General features: G+C 33.9%; 7 non-coding genes across 7 annotated transcripts; all 7 read left to right on the top strand.

Annotated features, from left to right (window-relative positions):
* The first annotated feature begins 663 nt into the window (after nt 1-663).
* LOC113098729 (5S ribosomal RNA) lies at nt 664-782 on the top strand. The gene has a single exon (XR_003289187.1). It is a non-coding gene; the product is annotated as a 5S ribosomal RNA (ribosomal RNA).
* A 2,097-nt stretch (nt 783-2,879) lies between these two features.
* Nucleotides 2,880-2,998, top strand: LOC113098726 (5S ribosomal RNA). Its single transcript, XR_003289184.1, has one exon. It is a non-coding gene; the product is annotated as a 5S ribosomal RNA (ribosomal RNA).
* A 1,636-nt stretch (nt 2,999-4,634) lies between these two features.
* On the top strand, nt 4,635-4,753 carry LOC113098730 (5S ribosomal RNA). Its single transcript, XR_003289188.1, has one exon. It is a non-coding gene; the product is annotated as a 5S ribosomal RNA (ribosomal RNA).
* Nucleotides 4,754-6,859: 2,106 nt separating this feature from the next.
* LOC113098731 (5S ribosomal RNA) lies at nt 6,860-6,978 on the top strand. Its single transcript, XR_003289189.1, has one exon. It is a non-coding gene; the product is annotated as a 5S ribosomal RNA (ribosomal RNA).
* A 1,636-nt stretch (nt 6,979-8,614) lies between these two features.
* On the top strand, nt 8,615-8,733 carry LOC113098732 (5S ribosomal RNA). Its single transcript, XR_003289190.1, has one exon. It is a non-coding gene; the product is annotated as a 5S ribosomal RNA (ribosomal RNA).
* Nucleotides 8,734-10,840: 2,107 nt separating this feature from the next.
* On the top strand, nt 10,841-10,959 carry LOC113098733 (5S ribosomal RNA). Its single transcript, XR_003289191.1, has one exon. It is a non-coding gene; the product is annotated as a 5S ribosomal RNA (ribosomal RNA).
* A 1,620-nt stretch (nt 10,960-12,579) lies between these two features.
* On the top strand, nt 12,580-12,698 carry LOC113098734 (5S ribosomal RNA). Its single transcript, XR_003289192.1, has one exon. It is a non-coding gene; the product is annotated as a 5S ribosomal RNA (ribosomal RNA).
* The last annotated feature ends 13,851 nt before the right edge of the window (nt 12,699-26,549 follow it).

Below are 26,549 nucleotides of genomic sequence, written 5' to 3' on the forward strand. Positions count from 1 at the left end.
AGTATTGATTGTATTTATTGCTATTAATTTTATTAATTAATTTAAACATTTTGGTTTAATTTAATTTAACCAGGTTTGAAATTTCTGTTTTAAAATCACTAAATTCACCCCAAATTACCTGCACTCAAAGTGCATCACCACAATATTTTATTTTATTTTTTTTAATTGTTTTGGTTTTATTTTAACCAGATGACATTTACTTCCACTCAAAGTGCCTCAACGCAATATTGATTGTATTTATTGATATTAATTATTTAAACATTTTGGTTTAATTTAATTTAACCAGGTTTGAAATTTCTGTTTTAAAATGACCAAATTCCCCCCCAAATTACATTCAATTTAAAGTAAGCGCAGTATTTGTTTTACTTTTATTTAATTCAATTTCAACCAGAAGACATTTCTGATGTTAAAGTTGAGGAAACAGGCCCCCATTACTTCCACACAAAGCAGCTCACCGCGCGACATTTATCTTTGTGAATGTATTTATTTATTAAAATGCATATTTTTTATTGTTACTTATTTCTTCCCTTAATTTAGCTCATATTAAAAAAGAGAGAAGACTTTTAAAAGACTTGGAAAAAAACTTTGAGTGGAAAAGGATCTGTTTCTCTTTGGCCTGCCTGTGTGTCTTCTTTAAATAGGTCGCTCTTGACTGTTGTACTCGCTTATGGCCATACCACCCTGAGCACGCCCGATCTCGTCCGATCTCGGAAGCTAAGCAGGGTCGGGCCTGGTTAGTACTTGGATGGGAGACCGCCTGGGAATACCAGGTGCTGTAAGCTTTTGCTTTTCCTTCAGCCAAGGCTCAGCTATCATTCTAGTTCCTTTACACTTTTATACGGATTAGCTGCTTCTTTTTTGTCTGTTTTCTCTTTCTCTGTGCCATCTTTCTGCTTACGGTGTCACAAAGGACAGCTTCAGCCTCGTCATTCTTCCTTCTCCTGCAGGGAGGCGATAGACGGCCCTTTCTCTGTCTCTATTACAAACTCTTGAGCGCCGCGTGCTCTTTTGGAAATGACACCCCTCTCTTCAGTTTGAGACGGAGCTTCCCAAATTTGATTGTCATCCGAACCCTTAGTGGTAAACTACACAGGAGATGCACCCTCTTAGATTTAAAGTTCATTTTCAAATAATTAACAAAAACACATTCTCATGTTCATTTTTCACTGATGTTGGGTGGGATCAAATTATTTGCAATTAAAACAAATGACATATTTCAGCTTTTTGGTACTTTTTCATTACTTGGAACAGGACAAGAGTTTTTTATCATCTAAAAAAAAAAAAAAAAAAAAAAAAAAAAAAAAAAAAATCATTAAACTCATCAGCAAATATTGTTTCATTGTAGGAAAATATAGGCATGCCCTTTCTGTTTTAAAATCACTAATTCACCCCAAATTACCTGCACTCAAAGTGCATCACCACAATATTTTATTTTATTTTATTTTAATAGGTTTGGTTTTATTTTAACAAGATGACTTTTACTTCCACTCAAAGTGCCTCAACGCAATATTGATTGTATTTATTGCTATTAATTTTATTAATTAATTTAAACATTTTGGTTTAATTTAATTTAACCAGGCTTGAAATTCCTGTTTTAAAATCACTAAATTCATCCCCAAATTACCTGCACTCAAAGTGCATCACCACAATATTTTATTTAATTTTATATTATTTTATTTTATTTTATTTCAATAGATTTGGTTTTATTTTAACCAGATGACATTTACTTCCACTCAAAGTGCCTCAACGCAGTATTGATTGTATTTATTGCTATTAATTTTATTAATTAATTTAAACATTTTGGTTTAATTTAATTTAACCAGGTTTGAAATTTCTGTTTTAAAATCACTAAATTCACCCCAAATTACCTGCACTCAAAGTGCATCACCACAATATTTTATTTTATTTTATTTTAATAGGTTTGGTTTTATTTAACAAGATGACTTTTACTTCCACTCAAAGTGCCTCAACGCAATATTGATTGTATTTATTGCTATTAATTTTATTAATTAATTTAAACATTTTGGTTTAATTTAATTTAACCAGGCTTGAAATTCCTGTTTTAAAATCACTAAATTCATCCCCAAATTACCTGCACTCAAAGTGCATCACCACAATATTTTATTTAATTTTATATTATTTTATTTTATTTATTTCAATAGATTTGGTTTTATTTTAACCAGATGACATTTACTTCCACTCAAAGTGCCTCAACGCAGTATTGATTGTATTTATTGCTATTAATTTTATTAATTAATTTAAACATTTGGTTTAATTTAATTTAACCAGGTTTGAAATTTCTGTTTTAAAATCACTAAATTCATCCCCAAATTACCTGCACTCAAAGTGCATCACCACAATATTTTATTTTATTTTATTTTAATTGTTTTGGTTTTATTTTAACCAGATGACATTTACTTCCACTCAAAGTGCCTCAACGCAATATTGATTGTATTTATTGATATTAATTATTTTAAACATTTTGGTTTAATTTAATTTAACCAGGTTTGAAATTTCTGTTTTAAAATGACCAAATTCCCCCCAAATTACATTCAATTTAAAGTAAGCGCAGTATTTGTTTACTTTATTTAATTCAATTTCAACCAGAAGACATTTCTGATGTTAAAGTTGAGAAACAGGCCCCCATTACTTCCACACAAAGCGCGTCACCGCGCGACATTTATCTTTTGTGAATGTATTTATTTATTAAAATGCATATTTTTTATTGTTACTTATTTCTTTCCCTTAATTTAGCTCATATTAAAAAAGAGAGAAGACTTTTAAAAGACTTGGAAAAAACTTTGAGTGGAAAAGGATCTGTTTCTCTTTGGCCTGCCTGTGTGTCTTCTTTAAATAGGTCGCTCTTGACTGTTGTACTCGCTTACGGCCATACCACCCTGAGCACGCCCGATCTCGTCCGATCTCGGAAGCTAAGCAGGGTCGGGCCTGGTTAGTACTTGGATGGGAGACCGCCTGGGAATACCAGGTGCTGTAAGCTTTTGCTTTTCCTTCAGCCAAGGCTCAGCTATCATTCTAGTTCCTTTACACTTTTATACGGATTAGCTGCTTCTTTTTTGTCTGTTTTCTCTTTCTCTGTGCCATCTTTCTGCTTACGGTGTCACAAAGGACAGCTCAGCCTCGTCATTCTTCCTTTCTCCTGCAGGAGGCGATAGACGGCCCTTTTCTCTGTCTCTATTACAAACTCTTGAGCGCCGCGTGCTCTTTTGGAAATGACACCCCTCTCTTCAGTTTGAGACGGAGCTTCCCAAATTTGATTGTCATCCGAACCCCTTAGTGGTAAACTACACAGGAGATGCACCCTCTTAGATTTAAAGTTCATTTTCAAATAAATTAACAAAAAACACATTCTCATGTTCATTTTTTCACTGATGTTGGTGTGGGATCAAATTATTTGCAATTAAACAAATGACATATTTCAGCTTTTTTGGTACTTTTTCATTACTTGGAACAGGACAAGAGTTTTTTATCATCTAAAAAAAAAAAAAAAAAAAAAAAAAAAAAAAAAAATCATTAAACTCATCAGCAAATATTGTTTCATTGTAGGAAAATATAGGCATGCCCTTTCTGTTTTAAAATCACTAAATTCACCCCAAATTACCTGCACTCAAAGTGCATCACCACAATATTTTATTTTATTTTATTTTAATAGGTTTGGTTTTATTTTAACAAGATGACTTTTACTTCCACTCAAAGTGCCTCAACGCAATATTGATTGTATTTATTGCTATTAATTTTATTAATTAATTTAAACATTTTGGTTTAATTTAATTTAACCAGGCTTGAAATTCCTGTTTTAAAATCACTAAATTCATCCCCAAATTACCTGCACTCAAAGTGCATCACCACAATATTTTATTTAATTTTATATTATTTTATTTTATTTTATTTCAATAGATTTGGTTTTATTTTAACCAGATGACATTTACTTCCACTCAAAGTGCCTCAACGCAGTATTGATTGTATTTATTGCTATTAATTTTATTAATTAATTTAAACATTTTGGTTTAATTTAATTTAACCAGGTTTGAAATTTCTGTTTTAAAATCACTAAATTCATCCCCAAATTACCTGCACTCAAAGTGCATCACCACAATATTTTATTTTATTTTATTTTAATTGTTTTGGTTTTATTTTAACCAGATGACATTTACTTCCACTCAAAGTGCCTCAACGCAATATTGATTGTATTTATTGATATTAATTATTTTAAACATTTTGGTTTAATTTAATTTAACCAGGTTTGAAATTTCTGTTTTAAAATGACCAAATTCCCCCCAAATTACATTCAATTTAAAGTAAGCGCAGTATTTGTTTACTTTTATTTAATTCAATTTCAACCAGAAGACATTTCTGATGTTAAAGTTGAGAAACAGGCCCCCATTACTTCCACACAAAGCGCGTCACCGCGCGACATTTATCTTTTGTGAATGTATTTATTTATTAAAATGCATATTTTTTATTGTTACTTATTTCTTTCCCTTAATTTAGCTCATATTAAAAAAGAGAGAAGACTTTTAAAAGACTTGGAAAAAACTTTGAGTGGAAAAGGATCTGTTTCTCTTTGGCCTGCCTGTGTGTCTTCTTTAAATAGGTCGCTCTTGACTGTTGTACTCGCTTATGGCCATACCACCCTGAGCACGCCCGATCTCGTCCGATCTCGGAAGCTAAGCAGGGTCGGGCCTGGTTAGTACTTGGATGGGAGACCGCCTGGGAATACCAGGTGCTGTAAGCTTTTGCTTTTCCTTCAGCCAAGGCTCAGCTATCATTCTAGTTCCTTTACACTTTTATACGGATTAGCTGCTTCTTTTTTGTCTGTTTTCTCTTTCTCTGTGCCATCTTTCTGCTTACGGTGTCACAAAGGACAGCTCAGCCTCGTCATTCTTCCTTTCTCCTGCAGGAGGCGATAGACGGCCCTTTTCTCTGTCTCTATTACAAACTCTTGAGCGCCGCGTGCTCTTTTGGAAATGACACCCCTCTCTTCAGTTTGAGACGGAGCTTCCCAAATTTGATTGTCATCCGAACCCCTTAGTGGTAAACTACACAGGAGATGCACCCTCTTAGATTTAAAGTTCATTTTCAAATAAATTAACAAAAAACACATTCTCATGTTCATTTTTTCACTGATGTTGGTGTGGGATCAAATTATTTGCAATTAAACAAATGACATATTTCAGCTTTTTTGGTACTTTTTCATTACTTGGAACAGGACAAGAGTTTTTTATCATCTAAAAAAAAAAAAAAAAAAAAAAAAAAAAAAAAAAAATCATTAAACTCATCAGCAAATATTGTTTCATTGTAGGAAAATATAGGCATGCCCTTTCTGTTTTAAAATCACTAAATTCACCCCAAATTACCTGCACTCAAAGTGCATCACCACAATATTTTATTTTATTTTATTTTAATAGGTTTGGTTTTATTTTAACAAGATGACTTTTACTTCCACTCAAAGTGCCTCAACGCAATATTGATTGTATTTATTGCTATTAATTTTATTAATTAATTTAAACATTTTGGTTTAATTTAATTTAACCAGGCTTGAAATTCCTGTTTTAAAATCACTAAATTCATCCCCAAATTACCTGCACTCAAAGTGCATCACCACAATATTTTATTTAATTTTATATTATTTTATTTTATTTTATTTCAATAGATTTGGTTTTATTTTAACCAGATGACATTTACTTCCACTCAAAGTGCCTCAACGCAGTATTGATTGTATTTATTGCTATTAATTTTATTAATTAATTTAAACATTTTGGTTTAATTTAATTTAACCAGGTTTGAAATTTCTGTTTTAAAATCACTAAATTCACCCCAAATTACCTGCACTCAAAGTGCATCACCACAATATTTTATTTTATTTTATTTTAATAGGTTTGGTTTTATTTTAACAAGATGACTTTTACTTCCACTCAAAGTGCCTCAACGCAATATTGATTGTATTTATTGCTATTAATTTTATTAATTAATTTAAACATTTTGGTTTAATTTAATTTAACCAGGCTTGAAATTCCTGTTTTAAAATCACTAAATTCATCCCCAAATTACCTGCACTCAAAGTGCATCACCACAATATTTTATTTAATTTTATATTATTTTATTTTATTTTATTTCAATAGATTTGGTTTTATTTTAACCAGATGACATTTACTTCCACTCAAAGTGCCTCAACGCAGTATTGATTGTATTTATTGCTATTAATTTTATTAATTAATTTAAACATTTTGGTTTAATTTAATTTAACCAGGTTTGAAATTTCTGTTTTAAAATCACTAAATTCATCCCCAAATTACCTGCACTCAAAGTGCATCACCACAATATTTTATTTTATTTTATTTTAATTGTTTTGGTTTTATTTTAACCAGATGACATTTACTTCCACTCAAAGTGCCTCAACGCAATATTGATTGTATTTATTGATATTAATTATTTTAAACATTTTGGTTTAATTTAATTTAACCAGGTTTGAAATTTCTGTTTTAAAATGACCAAATTCCCCCCAAATTACATTCAATTTAAAGTAAGCGCAGTATTTGTTTACTTTTATTTAATTCAATTTCAACCAGAAGACATTTCTGATGTTAAAGTTGAGAAACAGGCCCCCATTACTTCCACACAAAGCGCGTCACCGCGCGACATTTATCTTTTGTGAATGTATTTATTTATTAAAATGCATATTTTTTATTGTTACTTATTTCTTTCCCTTAATTTAGCTCATATTAAAAAAGAGAGAAGACTTTTAAAAGACTTGGAAAAAACTTTGAGTGGAAAAGGATCTGTTTCTCTTTGGCCTGCCTGTGTGTCTTCTTTAAATAGGTCGCTCTTGACTGTTGTACTCGCTTACGGCCATACCACCCTGAGCACGCCCGATCTCGTCCGATCTCGGAAGCTAAGCAGGGTCGGGCCTGGTTAGTACTTGGATGGGAGACCGCCTGGGAATACCAGGTGCTGTAAGCTTTTGCTTTTCCTTCAGCCAAGGCTCAGCTATCATTCTAGTTCCTTTACACTTTTATACGGATTAGCTGCTTCTTTTTTGTCTGTTTTCTCTTTCTCTGTGCCATCTTTCTGCTTACGGTGTCACAAAGGACAGCTCAGCCTCGTCATTCTTCCTTTCTCCTGCAGGAGGCGATAGACGGCCCTTTTCTCTGTCTCTATTACAAACTCTTGAGCGCCGCGTGCTCTTTTGGAAATGACACCCCTCTCTTCAGTTTGAGACGGAGCTTCCCAAATTTGATTGTCATCCGAACCCCTTAGTGGTAAACTACACAGGAGATGCACCCTCTTAGATTTAAAGTTCATTTTCAAATAAATTAACAAAAAACACATTCTCATGTTCATTTTTTCACTGATGTTGGTGTGGGATCAAATTATTTGCAATTAAACAAATGACATATTTCAGCTTTTTTGGTACTTTTTCATTACTTGGAACAGGACAAGAGTTTTTTATCATCTAAAAAAAAAAAAAAAAAAAAAAAAAAAAAAAAAAATCATTAAACTCATCAGCAAATATTGTTTCATTGTAGGAAAATATAGGCATGCCCTTTCTGTTTTAAAATCACTAAATTCACCCCAAATTACCTGCACTCAAAGTGCATCACCACAATATTTTATTTTATTTTATTTTAATAGGTTTGGTTTTATTTTAACAAGATGACTTTTACTTCCACTCAAAGTGCCTCAACGCAATATTGATTGTATTTATTGCTATTAATTTTATTAATTAATTTAAACATTTTGGTTTAATTTAATTTAACCAGGCTTGAAATTCCTGTTTTAAAATCACTAAATTCATCCCCAAATTACCTGCACTCAAAGTGCATCACCACAATATTTTATTTAATTTTATATTATTTTATTTTATTTTATTTCAATAGATTTGGTTTTATTTTAACCAGATGACATTTACTTCCACTCAAAGTGCCTCAACGCAGTATTGATTGTATTTATTGCTATTAATTTTATTAATTAATTTAAACATTTTGGTTTAATTTAATTTAACCAGGTTTGAAATTTCTGTTTTAAAATCACTAAATTCATCCCCAAATTACCTGCACTCAAAGTGCATCACCACAATATTTTATTTTATTTTATTTTAATTGTTTTGGTTTTATTTTAACCAGATGACATTTACTTCCACTCAAAGTGCCTCAACGCAATATTGATTGTATTTATTGATATTAATTATTTTAAACATTTTGGTTTAATTTAATTTAACCAGGTTTGAAATTTCTGTTTTAAAATGACCAAATTCCCCCCAAATTACATTCAATTTAAAGTAAGCGCAGTATTTGTTTACTTTTATTTAATTCAATTTCAACCAGAAGACATTTCTGATGTTAAAGTTGAGAAACAGGCCCCCATTACTTCCACACAAAGCGCGTCACCGCGCGACATTTATCTTTTGTGAATGTATTTATTTATTAAAATGCATATTTTTTATTGTTACTTATTTCTTTCCCTTAATTTAGCTCATATTAAAAAAGAGAGAAGACTTTTAAAAGACTTGGAAAAAACTTTGAGTGGAAAAGGATCTGTTTCTCTTTGGCCTGCCTGTGTGTCTTCTTTAAATAGGTCGCTCTTGACTGTTGTACTCGCTTACGGCCATACCACCCTGAGCACGCCCGATCTCGTCCGATCTCGGAAGCTAAGCAGGGTCGGGCCTGGTTAGTACTTGGATGGGAGACCGCCTGGGAATACCAGGTGCTGTAAGCTTTTGCTTTTCCTTCAGCCAAGGCTCAGCTATCATTCTAGTTCCTTTACACTTTTATACGGATTAGCTGCTTCTTTTTTGTCTGTTTTCTCTTTCTCTGTGCCATCTTTCTGCTTACGGTGTCACAAAGGACAGCTCAGCCTCGTCATTCTTCCTTTCTCCTGCAGGAGGCGATAGACGGCCCTTTTCTCTGTCTCTATTACAAACTCTTGAGCGCCGCGTGCTCTTTTGGAAATGACACCCCTCTCTTCAGTTTGAGACGGAGCTTCCCAAATTTGATTGTCATCCGAACCCCTTAGTGGTAAACTACACAGGAGATGCACCCTCTTAGATTTAAAGTTCATTTTCAAATAAATTAACAAAAAACACATTCTCATGTTCATTTTTTCACTGATGTTGGTGTGGGATCAAATTATTTGCAATTAAACAAATGACATATTTCAGCTTTTTTGGTACTTTTTCATTACTTGGAACAGGACAAGAGTTTTTTATCATCTAAAAAAAAAAAAAAAAAAAAAAAAAAAAAAAAAAAAATCATTAAACTCATCAGCAAATATTGTTTCATTGTAGGAAAATATAGGCATGCCCTTTCTGTTTTAAAATCACTAAATTCACCCCAAATTACCTGCACTCAAAGTGCATCACCACAATATTTTATTTTATTTTATTTTAATAGGTTTGGTTTTATTTTAACAAGATGACTTTTACTTCCACTCAAAGTGCCTCAACGCAATATTGATTGTATTTATTGCTATTAATTTTATTAATTAATTTAAACATTTTGGTTTAATTTAATTTAACCAGGCTTGAAATTCCTGTTTTAAAATCACTAAATTCATCCCCAAATTACCTGCACTCAAAGTGCATCACCACAATATTTTATTTAATTTTATATTATTTTATTTTATTTTATTTCAATAGATTTGGTTTTATTTTAACCAGATGACATTTACTTCCACTCAAAGTGCCTCAACGCAGTATTGATTGTATTTATTGCTATTAATTTTATTAATTAATTTAAACATTTTGGTTTAATTTAATTTAACCAGGTTTGAAATTTCTGTTTTAAAATCACTAAATTCACCCCAAATTACCTGCACTCAAAGTGCATCACCACAATATTTTATTTTATTTTATTTTAATAGGTTTGGTTTTATTTTAACAAGATGACTTTTACTTCCACTCAAAGTGCCTCAACGCAATATTGATTGTATTTATTGCTATTAATTTTATTAATTAATTTAAACATTTTGGTTTAATTTAATTTAACCAGGCTTGAAATTCCTGTTTTAAAATCACTAAATTCATCCCCAAATTACCTGCACTCAAAGTGCATCACCACAATATTTTATTTAATTTTATATTATTTTATTTTATTTTATTTCAATAGATTTGGTTTTATTTTAACCAGATGACATTTACTTCCACTCAAAGTGCCTCAACGCAGTATTGATTGTATTTATTGCTATTAATTTTATTAATTAATTTAAACATTTTGGTTTAATTTAATTTAACCAGGTTTGAAATTTCTGTTTTAAAATCACTAAATTCATCCCCAAATTACCTGCACTCAAAGTGCATCACCACAATATTTTATTTTATTTTATTTTAATTGTTTTGGTTTTATTTTAACCAGATGACATTTACTTCCACTCAAAGTGCCTCAACGCAATATTGATTGTATTTATTGATATTAATTATTTTAAACATTTTGGTTTAATTTAATTTAACCAGGTTTGAAATTTCTGTTTTAAAATGACCAAATTCCCCCCAAATTACATTCAATTTAAAGTAAGCGCAGTATTTGTTTACTTTTATTTAATTCAATTTCAACCAGAAGACATTTCTGATGTTAAAGTTGAGAAACAGGCCCCCATTACTTCCACACAAAGCGCGTCACCGCGCGACATTTATCTTTTGTGAATGTATTTATTTATTAAAATGCATATTTTTTATTGTTACTTATTTCTTTCCCTTAATTTAGCTCATATTAAAAAAGAGAGAAGACTTTTAAAAGACTTGGAAAAAACTTTGAGTGGAAAAGGATCTGTTTCTCTTTGGCCTGCCTGTGTGTCTTCTTTAAATAGGTCGCTCTTGACTGTTGTACTCGCTTACGGCCATACCACCCTGAGCACGCCCGATCTCGTCCGATCTCGGAAGCTAAGCAGGGTCGGGCCTGGTTAGTACTTGGATGGGAGACCGCCTGGGAATACCAGGTGCTGTAAGCTTTTGCTTTTCCTTCAGCCAAGGCTCAGCTATCATTCTAGTTCCTTTACACTTTTATACGGATTAGCTGCTTCTTTTTTGTCTGTTTTCTCTTTCTCTGTGCCATCTTTCTGCTTACGGTGTCACAAAGGACAGCTCAGCCTCGTCATTCTTCCTTTCTCCTGCAGGAGGCGATAGACGGCCCTTTTCTCTGTCTCTATTACAAACTCTTGAGCGCCGCGTGCTCTTTTGGAAATGACACCCCTCTCTTCAGTTTGAGACGGAGCTTCCCAAATTTGATTGTCATCCGAACCCCTTAGTGGTAAACTACACAGGAGATGCACCCTCTTAGATTTAAAGTTCATTTTCAAATAAATTAACAAAAAACACATTCTCATGTTCATTTTTTCACTGATGTTGGTGTGGGATCAAATTATTTGCAATTAAACAAATGACATATTTCAGCTTTTTTGGTACTTTTTCATTACTTGGAACAGGACAAGAGTTTTTTATCATCTAAAAAAAAAAAAAAAAAAATTCATTAAACTCATCAGCAAATATTGTTTCATTGTAGGAAAATATAGGCATGCCCTTTCTGTTTTAAAATCACTAAATTCACCCCAAATTACCTGCACTCAAAGTGCATCACCACAATATTTTATTTTATTTTATTTTAATAGGTTTGGTTTTATTTTAACAAGATGACTTTTACTTCCACTCAAAGTGCCTCAACGCAATATTGATTGTATTTATTGCTATTAATTTTATTAATTAATTTAAACATTTTGGTTTAATTTAATTTAACCAGGCTTGAAATTCCTGTTTTAAAATCACTAAATTCATCCCCAAATTACCTGCACTCAAAGTGCATCACCACAATATTTTATTTAATTTTATATTATTTTATTTTATTTTATTTCAATAGATTTGGTTTTATTTTAACCAGATGACATTTACTTCCACTCAAAGTGCCTCAACGCAGTATTGATTGTATTTATTGCTATTAATTTTATTAATTAATTTAAACATTTTGGTTTAATTTAATTTAACCAGGTTTGAAATTTCTGTTTTAAAATCACTAAATTCACCCTAAATTACCTGCACTCAAAGTGCATCACCACAATATTTTATTTTATTTTATTTTAATTGTTTTGGTTTTATTTTAACCAGATGACATTTACTTCCACTCAAAGTGCCTCAACGCAATATTGATTGTATTTATTGATATTAATTATTTTAAACATTTTGGTTTAATTTAATTTAACCAGGTTTGAAATTTCTGTTTTAAAATGACCAAATTCCCCCCAAATTACATTCAATTTAAAGTAAGCGCAGTATTTGTTTACTTTTATTTAATTCAATTTCAACCAGAAGACATTTCTGATGTTAAAGTTGAGAAACAGGCCCCCATTACTTCCACACAAAGCGCGTCACCGCGCGACATTTATCTTTTGTGAATGTATTTATTCATTAAAATGCATATTTTTTATTGTTACTTATTTCTTTCCCTTAATTTAGCTCATATTAAAAAAGAGAGAAGACTTTTAAAAGACTTGGAAAAAACTTTGAGTGGAAAAGGATCTGTTTCTCTTTGGCCTGCCTGTGTGTCTTCTTTAAATAGGTCGCTCTTGACTGTTGTACTCGCTTACGGCCATACCACCCTGAGCACGCCCGATCTCGTCCGATCTCGGAAGCTAAGCAGGGTCGGGCCTGGTTAGTACTTGGATGGGAGACCGCCTGGGAATACCAGGTGCTGTAAGCTTTTGCTTTTCCTTCAGCCAAGGCTCAGCTATCATTCTAGTTCCTTTACACTTTTATACGGATTAGCTGCTTCTTTTTTGTCTGTTTTCTCTTTCTCTGTGCCATCTTTCTGCTTACGGTGTCACAAAGGACAGCTCTGCCTCGTCATTCTTCCTTTCTCCTGCAGGAGGCGATAGACGGGCCTTTTCTCTGTCTCTATTACAAACTCTTGAGCGCCGCGTGCTCTTTTGGAAATGACACCCCTCTCTTCAGTTTGAGACGGAGCTTCCCAAATTTGATTGTCATCCGAACCCCTTAGTGGTAAACTACACAGGAGATGCACCCTCTTAGATTTAAAGTTCATTTTCAAATAAATTAACAAAAAACACATTCTCATGTTCATTTTTTCACTGATGTTGGTGTGGGATCAAATTATTTGCAATTAAACAAATGACATATTTCAGCTTTTTTGGTACTTTTTCATTACTTGGAACAGGACAAGAGTTTTTTATCATCAAAAAAAAAAAAAAAAAAATTCATTAAACTCATCAGCAAATATTGTTTCATTGTAGGAAAATATAGGCATGCCCTTTCTGTTTTAAAATCACTAAATTCACCCCAAATTACCTGCACTCAAAGTGCATCACCACAATATTTTATTTTATTTTATTTTAATAGGTTTGGTTTTATTTTAACAAGATGACTTTTACTTCCACTCAAAGTGCCTCAACGCAATATTGATTGTATTTATTGCTATTAATTTTATTAATTAATTTAAACATTTTGGTTTAATTTAATTTAACCAGGCTTGAAATTCCTGTTTTAAAATCACTAAATTCATCCCCAAATTACCTGCACTCAAAGTGCATCACCACAATATTTTATTTAATTTTATATTATTTTATTTTATTTTATTTCAATAGATTTGGTTTTATTTTAACAAGATGACTTTTACTTCCACTCAAAGTGCCTCAACGCAATATTGATTGTATTTATTGCTATTAATTTTATTAATTAATTTAAACATTTTGGTTTAATTTAATTTAACCAGGTTTGAAATTTCTGTTTTAAAATCACTAAATTCACCCTAAATTAACTGCACTCAAAGTGCATCACCACAATATTTTATTTTATTTTATTTTAATTGTTTTGGTTTTATTTTAACCAGATGACATTTACTTCCACTCAAAGTGCCTCAACGCAATATTGATTGTATTTATTGATATTAATTATTTTAAACATTTTGGTTTAATTTAATTTAACCAGGTTTGAAATTTCTGTTTTAAAATGACCAAATTCCCCCCAAATTACATTCAATTTAAAGTAAGCGCAGTATTTGTTTACTTTTATTTAATTCAATTTCAACCAGAAGACATTTCTGATGTTAAAGTTGAGAAACAGGCCCCCATTACTTCCACACAAAGCGCGTCACCGCGCGACATTTATCTTTTGTGAATGTATTTATTCATTAAAATGCATATTTTTTATTGTTACTTATTTCTTTCCCTTAATTTAGCTCATATTAAAAAAGAGAGAAGACTTTTAAAAGACTTGGAAAAAACTTTGAGTGGAAAAGGATCTGTTTCTCTTTGGCCTGCCTGTGTGTCTTCTTTAAATAGGTCGCTCTTGACTGTTGTACTCGCTTACGGCCATACCACCCTGAGCACGCCCTAGTGGAAGCAGGAAGTGAGTTGGCAGCAGAAGGGAGAGAAAGGCTCTTCCAAACTTTTTCTTTCATTTAAGTTTTGGTTGATAGATTAGCAAAGTTTGTTTGAGATTAAAAGTTTATTGTTTTTGACGGTGCTGCCCTGAGCAGAAGTAGCTGCTCAGGGGAGGGCAAAATGAGCAACCTGCTCACAATGGACGGATCTACTAATATTGACAAGGACATGGCTATGGACAAGGAACAAGGTAAAGGAATTGAGAAGGAGCAGCGGAGAGTGCAAAGTGGAGGATCAGGGAGAAGGGAGGAGAAGAATATGCAAGAGCGAGAAAAAGAGTATGCAAAGGAGGCAACAATGATTGTAAACGTGGCAGAGGTGGATGGGGGGAAAGCAGAAGATGTGATAGTCGCTTTGATTGCAAAGGTAGGAGTGACAAAAGTATTGGCTGTGAGGCCAAGATTGAATAAGGAATTTGAAATAACTTTGGAAAATGAGAGTTGCTGTGAAAGCCTAAAGGAAGGTTTAATGGTCAAAGGAACCCAGTGTGAGGTGAGAAGTTTAAGCACAAGAGAGTGTATCGTCTCCTTTATGCATCTACCATGTTACATAACAGATGAAGAGATCAAAAGTAAGCTGAATATGTGGGGCGTCTCTGCGACATCGGAGATCAGAAGAAGACTATATCCAGGTATGAGCATCACAGATGGGACTCGCTACGTCAGGGTTAAATTCCCTAGTGACGTCACCTCTCTCCCATATAGCACACGTTTTGAAACTGCAGAGGGGGCACAGTATTTCAGAGTGATACATGACAGACAGGTTAAGATCTGTCGTCTATGTAGGGGTCCGGGGCATGTAATGAAAGACTGTCCCGAGTTTAGGTGCCGAGACTGTGACGAGCTGGGACACTTTGCCAGAGAGTGTGATGCGGTGAGATGCCCCGACTGTAAGAAGGTGTTGGTGAAATGTGAGTGCTGGATGGGGGCTGAGGAGGACGAGGAAAACAATATGGAAGCAGAGGAAACACAAAGTGAAGAGGAGGAAGAGGAGAAGCAAATGGAAGAAAGGGAGCAAGATGAAGGGGAACAAGCTGGAAGGACAGTGAGGAGTGAAGGCAGAAAAGAACAAGAGGGCAAGAATCTGGTGGCGAAAGAAGAAGAACAGGAAGCTTTGGAGAGCCAGGAGGAACAGGACGAGATGGAGGAAGACCATGGGGAGGTCAATAAGCAAGTCGAGGAAAAGGGGACAACAAGAAGACGTCTTTTGAAGGTAGAACAAAACCATGAGCAAGCCAAAAAAAGACATGTGATGATAATGGAAACTGGGGATACAGAAGTAAAGGGAGTGGAGTGGGACCAAAATAGGTATGAGACATTGTCGGCGAAGGGGGACGATGGGGAATGAGGAAGAAGAGGTGGATTCTTTTTTGTATGTTTTTGAGCATTGCAACCATTAATGTTCGTGGGTTATTGGATCAAGTGAAATTTGAAAGACTGAAAGAAGTTTGTAAGAGGGCAAATGTATTAATGATTCAAGAGACAAATTGGAGGGATGATGTAATGACTGAGTTCAAAAAGAAATGGAAAGGGGATGTTTTATGCAATCATGGAGATGGAAGAAAAGGGAGAGGAGTAGCAATCTTAATAAAAAAAGGGGTGTGTGAAGAGGTACGAGAAGTGTATAATGATGAAGAGGGGAAATGTCTGGCGGTGGAAATAGAGGATGGTGGAGGGGAAAAAGTCATTTTATGTAATGTACATGCTCCTGTTGTAGAAAAGGAAAAGGTTGATTTCTTTAAGAAATTGAGGACTAGTATGGAAAAATGGAAGAGGTTTGTAATAATTGGAGATTTTAATACGACTTTTAGCAAGATGGATTTAGCAGAGGGAATGGTCTTTAAATCAGATGGAGGGAGGAAAGAGCTGAAGAGTATAATGGAAGAAAATGATTTAGTGGATATATGGAGAGCAAGAAATGAAGGTATCAGGGAATTCTCAAGAGAACAAGTGGTTAAAAAATGTATGTGCGCAAGCAGAATAGATTTTGCAATATGTAAAAAAGATTTTATGAATGTGGTGGATAATATTTATTATAAAAAAACGTCATTAAGTGATCATAAAGTTGTATGGGTGCGGATTGATTTGAGTGGAATGAAGAGAGGGCCAGGGTTATGGATTCTAAATACGGAATTTTTAAAGGAAATTAGTTTTAAAAAAGGAGTAGAAGAAGTAATAAAGGAAGAACAGAAAGATCAATTGTACAAAGAAGATAAACGAATATGGTGGGATAATGTTAAATATAGAATTGGGAAGTATGCAAAAAACTTTGGTAAAATGATGAAGAGGGTAAGGAATCTTGAAGAAAATAAAATAAGAAAGGAGTTGAAAGATATTCTGAATGAGGGAGGGGAAAATGTGGAAAGAATCTTAGTATTAGAAAAAAAGCTTAAGGAAATAGAAGAAAGACATTTTAGAGGGGAGGTGATAAGAAGCAGGGCAAAATATGAAGTAGAAGGGGAAAAATGTACAAAGTTTTTCTTTAATCTTGAAAAAAGTAGACAGAGAGAAGGAATGATTAAGGAGATCAAAAGAGAAAGTGGTGAGATGGTAAAAGAAACAGAAGAGGTTTTAAAAGAAATAACGGAATTTTATAAGAAGCTGTTTAGCAAAGGAAAAATTGAAAAAACAGAAAAAGAATTTTTGATTGGGAAAATTGAGAAAAAATTAGATATGGATAATAAAAAAATGAGTGATGAGGGGATAAAAAAAGAAGAAATTGAATGCGCCATAACGCAATTGAATAATGGAAAAAGTCCTGGAAGAGATGGGCTGTCAGGGGAGTTCTACAAACATTTTAAGGAAGTGTTGACACCAATTTTAAAGGAAGTATATGATGAGATATTTGAAAAGGAAGAAACAAGTCATTTAATGGGGATTGGGGTAATTAAATTAATTTTTAAGAAGAGGGGGGATAAGAATGATTTGAAAAACTACAGGCCAATAACCATGCTAAATACAGACTATAAAATTTTAGCAAAGATATTAGCAAACCGTTTGAAGAAAATTCTACCAAACATTATTGAAACAAACCAGGCATATGCTATCGAAGGAAGGGATATTACAGACACAGTGTGTAGTATAAGAGATGTAGTGAGCTATATGGTGGAGGGAAGGAAAAAGGGATATGTTATAAGTCTAGATTTAGAAAAAGCCTTCGACAGAGTCGAGCATGAATTCTTGTTTGCAATTCTTGAAAAGTTTGATTTTGGGCAAAATTTCATAAAATGGTTGAGGATTTTATACAAGGGGGCAAAAAGCCAAATAAAATGTAATGGGTTTTTAACTGGAGCTTTCAGTATCTCAAGGTCTATAAGACAAGGCTGTCCTTTGTCAGCCCAATTATATAGTTTAGTGGCAGAATCCCTGGGGCTAGCAATAATGGGGGAAAAGGAAATCAAAGGAGTGGTCTTAAGAGATAATGAAGAACTACAAAAAGTATATCAATACGCAGATGACACAACACTAATAGTAAAGGATGTCAAAAGTGTTAAAAAAGCAATGGAAATATTGCAAAGGTACTGCAAAGGATCTGGGGCCAAAATTAACGTACAGAAAACAGTTTATATGAATATTGGTGATGGGGAGAACATTCAAAGCCTATTTCCTTTTAAAGAAGAAGAAGGCTTAAAGGTGTTAGGAATCAGGATAGGGAAAAATGAACGAGAAATGAGGGATATGATGTGGGATGATGTGATTGGAAGGATGGAGAGAGTTTTAAATTTCTGGAAAATGAGGGAACTAACATTGAGGGGGAAGGTGTTAGTACTGAATGCCTTAATGCTATCGAAAATGTGGTATGTGTTGAGTGTTACACCGATGCCAAGGTGGATAAGTAAAAGAATAAAAGCGGCTGTTTTGAAATTTCTATGGGATTCAAAACCATCAAAGGTAGCGTACGAGACAATAATAGGAGATGTGAAAGATGGAGGGTTGGGTTTGCAGGATCCAGAATTAAAGAAAAAGAGTTTTAGAGTTAAGATAGTGAGAAAATTTTTGAGTGAAGAAAATCAGGCACAATGGCCAGAGTTAATGAATTTGTTTTTAAACAAATGTGGAAATATGAATATTGGAGCAGATATTTTATGGATGAAATTGAAGCAAAATATGATTTTCGGAATTCCAGAATTTTATATAGAAGTATTGGAAGCATGGGGAGAATTTAAAATAAATGTGGGCATAAAGCCTAGAAGAAGAGAAGAAATGCTAAATCAACCTTTGTTCTTAAATGATAATGTTTTATATAAAGGAAAAGAACTGTATTTTAAACAGTGGATTAAAGCTGGGTTCAAGAGAGTGAAAGATGTTTTATACGAAGTAAAAGAAGGATTCTTTCCATTCCAAGCAATTGTGGATGAGGTGAGAGAGGTGGAGGATGATGTAAATGTGAAAATTTTGGAAAAGCAATATGAACAGGTAAAGGAAGCAATCCCTGGACAATGGACAAGGATGATTGAGGGAGGAAATGGAAATGAAGGGGACAAGATGAAGGTATTTATGAAAGAGAAGGGAGAAGAAATCTCTTTTAATCAAAGTTCAGTGAAAGAGTTTTATGTGTTTTTCAGGAGTTTAGTATTTAAAGAGCCGGTGGCTGTTAAATTTTGGGAAAAAGTGTTTAACGATTTTGATAAGAGGATGTTATGGAAAAATCTGGGAAAATGGTACATGGATGCGAGAATGGAAAACTTAGAGTTTTGTATAAGACATAACATAATATTTTCAGAGCTAAAGTTGTACAAAATGGGATTAACCGAAAATGCCATGTGTAAAGTGTGTTTGATAAAAGAGGAAGGAATTTTGCATATATTTTTGTCATGTACGGAGTTACAAGCTTTTAAACTGAAAATGAAAAATTTGGTAAAAGAATTGTTGGGGGATAAAGGGGATGAAATTGAGAATGAACAAATCTGGAGTTGTATGTTCTTATTTGGAGTTAACATAGACTGTGAAAAACGGAATGTGATAAATATATTCTTGACTGTTGGGAGGTTTATAATATGGCAGAGAAGGAATTTTGCAAGAAAGGAAAAGAAGAAGTTGGATTTGTGGTCTAGTTTTAAAAGGAAATTGGAAGATTATATAAAGACATTAGAGGAATACTTTAAGAGTGAGGGGAAGATGCAGATACTTGATAAGTTGATAGGGAAAGATAATCCATTTATTAAAAAGACATTGAATGGATTAGAATTGAATTTAGAAAAGAGAGGTGAGGTCTGATAAATATGTGAAGGTTGACAAAAGTGCATAATTGAATGTATGCTTGTATATGAATGTAAATATAAATAAATAAAAAAAAAAAAAAAAAAAAAAAAAAAAAGCACGCCCGATCTCGTCCGATCTCGGAAGCTAAGCAGGGTCGGGCCTGGTTAGTACTTGGATGGGAGACCGCCTGGGAATACCAGGTGCTGTAAGCTTTTGCTTTTCCTTCAGCCAAGGCTCAGCTATCATTCTAGTTCCTTTACACTTTTATACGGATTAGCTGCTTCTTTTTTGTCTGTTTTCTCTTTCTCTGTGCCATCTTTCTGCTTACGGTGTCACAAAGGACAGCTCAGCCTCGTCATTCTTCCTTTCTCCTGCAGGAGGCGATAGACGGGCCTTTTCTCTGTCTCTATTACAAACTCTTGAGCGCCGCGTGCTCTTTTGGAAATGACACCCCTCTCTTCAGTTTGAGACGGAGCTTCCCAAATTTGATTGTCATCCGAACCCCTTAGTGGTAAACTACACAGGAGATGCACCCTCTTAGATTTAAAGTTCATTTTCAAATAAATTAACAAAAAACACATTCTCATGTTCATTTTTTCACTGATGTTGGTGTGGGATCAAATTATTTGCAATTAAACAAATGACATATTTCAGCTTTTTTGGTACTTTTTCATTACTTGGAACAGGACAAGAGTTTTTTATCATCAAAAAAAAAAAAAAAAAATTCATTAAACTCATCAGCAAATATTGTTTCATTGTAGGAAAATATAGGCATGCCCTTTCTGTTTTAAAATCACTAAATTCACCCCAAATTACCTGCACTCAAAGTGCATCACCACAATATTTTATTTTATTTTATTTTAATAGGTTTGGTTTTATTTTAACAAGATGACTTTTACTTCCACTCAAAGTGCCTCAACGCAATATTGATTGTATTTATTGCTATTAATTTTATTAATTAATTTAAACATTTTGGTTTAATTTAATTTAACCAGGCTTGAAATTCCTGTTTTAAAATCACTAAATTCATCCCCAAATTACCTGCACTCAAAGTGCATCACCACAATATTTTATTTAATTTTATATTATTTTATTTTATTTTATTTCAATAGATTTGGTTTTATTTTAACAAGATGACTTTTACTTCCACTCAAAGTGCCTCAACGCAATATTGATTGTATTTATTGCTATTAATTTTATTAATTAATTTAAACATTTTGGTTTAATTTAATTTAACCAGGTTTGAAATTTCTGTTTTAAAATCACTAAATTCACCCTAAATTACCTGCACTCAAAGTGCATCACCACAATATTTTATTTTATTTTATTTTAATTGTTTTGGTTTTATTTTAACCAGATGACATTTACTTCCACTCAAAGTGCCTCAACGCAATATTGATTGTATTTATTGATATTAATTATTTTAAACATTTTGGTTTAATTTAATTTAACCAGGTTTGAAATTTCTGTTTTAAAATGACCAAATTCCCCCCAAATTACATTCAATTTAAAGTAAGCGCAGTATTTGTTTACTTTTATTTAATTCAATTTCAACCAGAAGACATTTCTGATGTTAAAGTTGAGAAACAGGCCCCCATTACTTCCACACAAAGCGCGTCACCGCGCGACATTTATCTTTTGTGAATGTATTTATTCATTAAAATGCATATTTTTTATTGTTACTTATTTCTTTCCCTTAATTTAGCTCATATTAAAAAAGAGAGAAGACTTTTAAAAGACTTGGAAAAAACTTTGAGTGGAAAAGGATCTGTTTCTCTTTGGCCTGCCTGTGTGTCTTCTTTAAATAGGTCGCTCTTGACTGTTGTACTCGCTTACGGCCATACCACCCTGAGCACGCCCTAGTGGAAGCAGGAAGTGAGTTGGCAGCAGAAGGGAGAGAAAGGCTCTTCCAAACTTTTTCTTTCATTTAAGTTTTGGTTGATAGATTAGCAAAGTTTGTTTGAGATTAAAAGTTTATTGTTTTTGACGGTGCTGCCCTGAGCAGAAGTAGCTGCTCAGGGGAGGGCAAAATGAGCAACCTGCTCACAATGGACGGATCTACTAATATTGACAAGGACATGGCTATGGACAAGGAACAAGGTAAAGGAATTGAGAAGGAGCAGCGGAGAGTGCAAAGTGGAGGATCAGGGAGAAGGGAGGAGAAGAATATGCAAGAGCGAGAAAAAGAGTATGCAAAGGAGGCAACAATGATTGTAAACGTGGCAGAGGTGGATGGGGGGAAAGCAGAAGATGTGATAGTCGCTTTGATTGCAAAGGTAGGAGTGACAAAAGTATTGGCTGTGAGGCCAAGATTGAATAAGGAATTTGAAATAACTTTGGAAAATGAGAGTTGCTGTGAAAGCCTAAAGGAAGGTTTAATGGTCAAAGGAACCCAGTGTGAGGTGAGAAGTTTAAGCACAAGAGAGTGTATCGTCTCCTTTATGCATCTACCATGTTACATAACAGATGAAGAGATCAAAAGTAAGCTGAATATGTGGGGCGTCTCTGCGACATCGGAGATCAGAAGAAGACTATATCCAGGTATGAGCATCACAGATGGGACTCGCTACGTCAGGGTTAAATTCCCTAGTGACGTCACCTCTCTCCCATATAGCACACGTTTTGAAACTGCAGAGGGGGCACAGTATTTCAGAGTGATACATGACAGACAGGTTAAGATCTGTCGTCTATGTAGGGGTCCGGGGCATGTAATGAAAGACTGTCCCGAGTTTAGGTGCCGAGACTGTGACGAGCTGGGACACTTTGCCAGAGAGTGTGATGCGGTGAGATGCCCCGACTGTAAGAAGGTGTTGGTGAAATGTGAGTGCTGGATGGGGGCTGAGGAGGACGAGGAAAACAATATGGAAGCAGAGGAAACACAAAGTGAAGAGGAGGAAGAGGAGAAGCAAATGGAAGAAAGGGAGCAAGATGAAGGGGAACAAGCTGGAAGGACAGTGAGGAGTGAAGGCAGAAAAGAACAAGAGGGCAAGAATCTGGTGGCGAAAGAAGAAGAACAGGAAGCTTTGGAGAGCCAGGAGGAACAGGACGAGATGGAGGAAGACCATGGGGAGGTCAATAAGCAAGTCGAGGAAAAGGGGACAACAAGAAGACGTCTTTTGAAGGTAGAACAAAACCATGAGCAAGCCAAAAAAAGACATGTGATGATAATGGAAACTGGGGATACAGAAGTAAAGGGAGTGGAGTGGGACCAAAATAGGTATGAGACATTGTCGGCGAAGGGGGACGATGGGGAATGAGGAAGAAGAGGTGGATTCTTTTTTGTATGTTTTTGAGCATTGCAACCATTAATGTTCGTGGGTTATTGGATCAAGTGAAATTTGAAAGACTGAAAGAAGTTTGTAAGAGGGCAAATGTATTAATGATTCAAGAGACAAATTGGAGGGATGATGTAATGACTGAGTTCAAAAAGAAATGGAAAGGGGATGTTTTATGCAATCATGGAGATGGAAGAAAAGGGAGAGGAGTAGCAATCTTAATAAAAAAAGGGGTGTGTGAAGAGGTACGAGAAGTGTATAATGATGAAGAGGGGAAATGTCTGGCGGTGGAAATAGAGGATGGTGGAGGGGAAAAAGTCATTTTATGTAATGTACATGCTCCTGTTGTAGAAAAGGAAAAGGTTGATTTCTTTAAGAAATTGAGGACTAGTATGGAAAAATGGAAGAGGTTTGTAATAATTGGAGATTTTAATACGACTTTTAGCAAGATGGATTTAGCAGAGGGAATGGTCTTTAAATCAGATGGAGGGAGGAAAGAGCTGAAGAGTATAATGGAAGAAAATGATTTAGTGGATATATGGAGAGCAAGAAATGAAGGTATCAGGGAATTCTCAAGAGAACAAGTGGTTAAAAAATGTATGTGCGCAAGCAGAATAGATTTTGCAATATGTAAAAAAGATTTTATGAATGTGGTGGATAATATTTATTATAAAAAAACGTCATTAAGTGATCATAAAGTTGTATGGGTGCGGATTGATTTGAGTGGAATGAAGAGAGGGCCAGGGTTATGGATTCTAAATACGGAATTTTTAAAGGAAATTAGTTTTAAAAAAGGAGTAGAAGAAGTAATAAAGGAAGAACAGAAAGATCAATTGTACAAAGAAGATAAACGAATATGGTGGGATAATGTTAAATATAGAATTGGGAAGTATGCAAAAAACTTTGGTAAAATGATGAAGAGGGTAAGGAATCTTGAAGAAAATAAAATAAGAAAGGAGTTGAAAGATATTCTGAATGAGGGAGGGGAAAATGTGGAAAGAATCTTAGTATTAGAAAAAAAGCTTAAGGAAATAGAAGAAAGACATTTTAGAGGGGAGGTGATAAGAAGCAGGGCAAAATATGAAGTAGAAGGGGAAAAATGTACAAAGTTTTTCTTTAATCTTGAAAAAAGTAGACAGAGAGAAGGAATGATTAAGGAGATCAAAAGAGAAAGTGGTGAGATGGTAAAAGAAACAGAAGAGGTTTTAAAAGAAATAACGGAATTTTATAAGAAGCTGTTTAGCAAAGGAAAAATTGAAAAAACAGAAAAAGAATTTTTGATTGGGAAAATTGAGAAAAAATTAGATATGGATAATAAAAAAATGAGTGATGAGGGGATAAAAAAAGAAGAAATTGAATGCGCCATAACGCAATTGAATAATGGAAAAAGTCCTGGAAGAGATGGGCTGTCAGGGGAGTTCTACAAACATTTTAAGGAAGTGTTGACACCAATTTTAAAGGAAGTATATGATGAGATATTTGAAAAGGAAGAAACAAGTCATTTAATGGGGATTGGGGTAATTAAATTAATTTTTAAGAAGAGGGGGGATAAGAATGATTTGAAAAACTACAGGCCAATAACCATGCTAAATACAGACTATAAAATTTTAGCAAAGATATTAGCAAACCGTTTGAAGAAAATTCTACCAAACATTATTGAAACAAACCAGGCATATGCTATCGAAGGAAGGGATATTACAGACACAGTGTGTAGTATAAGAGATGTAGTGAGCTATATGGTGGAGGGAAGGAAAAAGGGATATGTTATAAGTCTAGATTTAGAAAAAGCCTTCGACAGAGTCGAGCATGAATTCTTGTTTGCAATTCTTGAAAAGTTTGATTTTGGGCAAAATTTCATAAAATGGTTGAGGATTTTATACAAGGGGGCAAAAAGCCAAATAAAATGTAATGGGTTTTTAACTGGAGCTTTCAGTATCTCAAGGTCTATAAGACAAGGCTGTCCTTTGTCAGCCCAATTATATAGTTTAGTGGCAGAATCCCTGGGGCTAGCAATAATGGGGGAAAAGGAAATCAAAGGAGTGGTCTTAAGAGATAATGAAGAACTACAAAAAGTATATCAATACGCAGATGACACAACACTAATAGTAAAGGATGTCAAAAGTGTTAAAAAAGCAATGGAAATATTGCAAAGGTACTGCAAAGGATCTGGGGCCAAAATTAACGTACAGAAAACAGTTTATATGAATATTGGTGATGGGGAGAACATTCAAAGCCTATTTCCTTTTAAAGAAGAAGAAGGCTTAAAGGTGTTAGGAATCAGGATAGGGAAAAATGAACGAGAAATGAGGGATATGATGTGGGATGATGTGATTGGAAGGATGGAGAGAGTTTTAAATTTCTGGAAAATGAGGGAACTAACATTGAGGGGGAAGGTGTTAGTACTGAATGCCTTAATGCTATCGAAAATGTGGTATGTGTTGAGTGTTACACCGATGCCAAGGTGGATAAGTAAAAGAATAAAAGCGGCTGTTTTGAAATTTCTATGGGATTCAAAACCATCAAAGGTAGCGTACGAGACAATAATAGGAGATGTGAAAGATGGAGGGTTGGGTTTGCAGGATCCAGAATTAAAGAAAAAGAGTTTTAGAGTTAAGATAGTGAGAAAATTTTTGAGTGAAGAAAATCAGGCACAATGGCCAGAGTTAATGAATTTGTTTTTAAACAAATGTGGAAATATGAATATTGGAGCAGATATTTTATGGATGAAATTGAAGCAAAATATGATTTTCGGAATTCCAGAATTTTATATAGAAGTATTGGAAGCATGGGGAGAATTTAAAATAAATGTGGGCATAAAGCCTAGAAGAAGAGAAGAAATGCTAAATCAACCTTTGTTCTTAAATGATAATGTTTTATATAAAGGAAAAGAACTGTATTTTAAACAGTGGATTAAAGCTGGGTTCAAGAGAGTGAAAGATGTTTTATACGAAGTAAAAGAAGGATTCTTTCCATTCCAAGCAATTGTGGATGAGGTGAGAGAGGTGGAGGATGATGTAAATGTGAAAATTTTGGAAAAGCAATATGAACAGGTAAAGGAAGCAATCCCTGGACAATGGACAAGGATGATTGAGGGAGGAAATGGAAATGAAGGGGACAAGATGAAGGTATTTATGAAAGAGAAGGGAGAAGAAATCTCTTTTAATCAAAGTTCAGTGAAAGAGTTTTATGTGTTTTTCAGGAGTTTAGTATTTAAAGAGCCGGTGGCTGTTAAATTTTGGGAAAAAGTGTTTAACGATTTTGATAAGAGGATGTTATGGAAAAATCTGGGAAAATGGTACATGGATGCGAGAATGGAAAACTTAGAGTTTTGTATAAGACATAACATAATATTTTCAGAGCTAAAGTTGTACAAAATGGGATTAACCGAAAATGCCATGTGTAAAGTGTGTTTGATAAAAGAGGAAGGAATTTTGCATATATTTTTGTCATGTACGGAGTTACAAGCTTTTAAACTGAAAATGAAAAATTTGGTAAAAGAATTGTTGGGGGATAAAGGGGATGAAATTGAGAATGAACAAATCTGGAGTTGTATGTTCTTATTTGGAGTTAACATAGACTGTGAAAAACGGAATGTGATAAATATATTCTTGACTGTTGGGAGGTTTATAATATGGCAGAGAAGGAATTTTGCAAGAAAGGAAAAGAAGAAGTTGGA

Source organism: Carassius auratus, unplaced genomic scaffold (genome assembly GCF_003368295.1).
Source record: "Carassius auratus strain Wakin unplaced genomic scaffold, ASM336829v1 scaf_tig00216627, whole genome shotgun sequence".
Classification (NCBI taxonomy): domain Eukaryota; kingdom Metazoa; phylum Chordata; class Actinopteri; order Cypriniformes; family Cyprinidae; genus Carassius; species Carassius auratus.